Source organism: Zingiber officinale, chromosome 2A, assembly GCF_018446385.1.
Source record: "Zingiber officinale cultivar Zhangliang chromosome 2A, Zo_v1.1, whole genome shotgun sequence".
Taxonomy (NCBI): Eukaryota; Viridiplantae; Streptophyta; class Magnoliopsida; order Zingiberales; family Zingiberaceae; genus Zingiber; species Zingiber officinale.
Window position 1 is genome coordinate 132,819,170 of NC_055988.1, and position 2,519 is coordinate 132,821,688.

General features: G+C 44.4%; 1 long non-coding RNA gene across 2 annotated transcripts; it reads left to right on the forward strand.

Annotated features, from left to right (window-relative positions):
- Positions 1–412: 412 nt before the first annotated feature.
- LOC122040039 lies at positions 413–1,846 on the forward strand. Of its 2 annotated transcripts, none has more exons than XR_006128484.1 (4): positions 413–929; positions 1,015–1,115; positions 1,182–1,332; positions 1,787–1,846. It is a non-coding gene; the product is annotated as an uncharacterized LOC122040039 (long non-coding RNA). The 2 variants fall into 2 exon arrangements; XR_006128483.1 differs by having other exon boundaries at positions 1,185–1,332.
- Positions 1,847–2,519: the final 673 nt, after the last annotated feature.

Sequence of the window (2,519 nt, forward strand, 5' to 3'; positions counted from 1 at the left end):
AATGTGCTAACAATCTGTTTTGCAGGATATATATTGCCTCGGACTAACTTTGTTTTGCAGGAAAAAGGAGATTTCTGGAACAAGGTGGTCCGGGCGCCCGGAGGGGATCCGGGCGCCCGGAAGGGATCCGGGCGCCCGGAAGGCAAATTCTATCCAGCCAAGTCGTCGCCACGTGGAGCATCTGTGAGATCTCGGAAAATTTAAATAAATAGGGTTATTTCATAAATAGCCTTATAATATTTTTCCGGAATTTTTAGAAATTTTCTGGGAATTTATCGGAGTTCGTACAACAAGTTTTGAGGGGACGATTTGACGGGTTCGGATAAAGCTTATTTGGGAGACCTATTTAAGAGAGGAAATGTTTAATTATATAAATCCCCTTTTCTTATTTCTTTTCTCCCCAAACGCCGATCCGACCCCGACCGACCTTTGCCCTCTCTGCCGACGCAAACCCCCGATCTCCCCTCTCTTCTTCCTATCTTCTTACTGATCGCCTCCGCTCGTCACCGATCACAGCCGCCTGTGCCGGTTGTCCAACCGTTGGCCAAGGCCCCTTCCGATCTAGCCGAAGCCCTTTCTCTCTCTCGCTCCGATCTCTCTGTTCTCTCACGCAAACGATTCGACACCCCAGCGCCGACAGAGGGTTGTTTCCGACGATCCCGTCCTCTTACGCCGCCTGAGTACCATCGCCGGATTCTTGACATTGGTGACGCTGTCCAAGCTTTCTGGTGGAGCGATTGCTTCACTGGCCGGTTCTTGTGCATAAATGACGACGGCTCGGTGGCTAGGGCATGGTGGAAGGCTTGGTTTGCATTGTCTCCGATCGATTGACCCTTCGTTTTCCTCCTTCTTGAGTTGTTCACAAAACGATCCGTAGCTCCTCAAGGTGGATCGGATTGGGTGATACCTTATGGAGACAACCGATTGAGGTAAGCTTAGGTCTTCTTCTCTGTTACTGATCCTCATCTTCTTTTCGATTGAATTAGGTCACAGATTTAGAGATGTTGGTATCAGGGAGGTGTTCTTGAGCTGCCGGGCAGAGGCTAAAAGGATGGTTGTGCTTGATCAGTAGTCTTCCTGCTAGATCCTTGCTTGATCCGATTGATAGCAGCAAGGTGAGGTTATGTTCCATTTCTATGGTGTTGATTTCTTGATCGCCTGAGATGTTAGAAGGATTTTAGCAGCGAGGTTGTGTCGCTGTGATGCTGGAATTGTGGTCATTGAGGTGGTATACAGCAGCGTTTCTAGTTCTAGTAACTCTCCAACAGTAGCTACTTTTCCTAGCAGCACCATTTCTTTGTGTGGATCAACAGAACAGTGCTAGGAATTTAGGTAAGGTATTGGATTTTCGATCTTAGTTGTAGATCATGGTGTGATTTGATTTCTGGATGGTTATGCATGATGTAGATGAATTATACTAGTTGTTAATTGTATGTAGGGTTCTTGATCTTGCTGTAGAACAGTTATTTTAGGTTTATGTATTGCATTAGGGATAATTTGATTACATGATTAGTGTGATTAGATTTAATTACTTAAATTAGTCTAATGGAATGATTAGGGTTAAGACAATTAACCCTAGTCAATTATTAGATTTAATTTAAGTTTATGTTTCTAATCTAACTGGTGATTAGGGATTAGGTAACTAACCCTAATTGACCGTTAGATTTTATTTAGGTAGGATGCGATTGACTTGATTAGGGTTATGCCCTAATTTAGTTTTAGGGATTTTATTTAGCTATTCATTTGGATTTAGCTAAATAAAATATATATTGTTGGTTTGATACAGGACTTTGATTCGAGACAGGCGTCTCGACGTTGGATTTGGCATGATACTTCCTGCTATTTGAGGCGAGTACCCTTTGACTTATCTTTTGATACTGTCTTATGATATGTATAGTTTATATATAGTTACTAGTGATAGATGGTAGATTTATTTCTTCCCTGGTCCTAGCTTAGTTGATACCTATCACATGCTGCTACTGTTAGATGCTTTACATTAGTCTGGTTTACTTTTATCTCTTGCCATGTGTATATGTGTTCGTGGTTATGGTTACTTATAGTGCTTATCTACCCATGATTAGATGCTGGAGATACTTGTTATATATTGTTGGATTCATGTTGTTTATATCTCTGTTATGTATCTACGTTTACCTTTTTGGCACCTCATTATATGGAGGAGGATCGTTCGGGTATGACGTGCAGCGCGTGCACCATACCGCGTGATTGCGTCTTTGGGCGATAAACGACTCCATTATTGTTGAGCTCGTCGGTAAAGCTCGTGAGGGCACTGCAGCGTGTCTCTGCGTGGGTAGTGGCACGGCACTCGGGGTGTGTATGGCGGGTTGCTCGGTGATGCACCGCAGGGGTGCTCATGGGTAGCACGATCTGATGAGGGTTGCGGTAGGGATCCTCCCGTCGTCAGCGTCTGGGAGTTGAGGCGTTCGCTCCCTCACTATGTTTGAGGTAGGAGGATAGGTGTACTCCGATAGCATCCCGTCCACTCGGTCACTCTTCAGGGA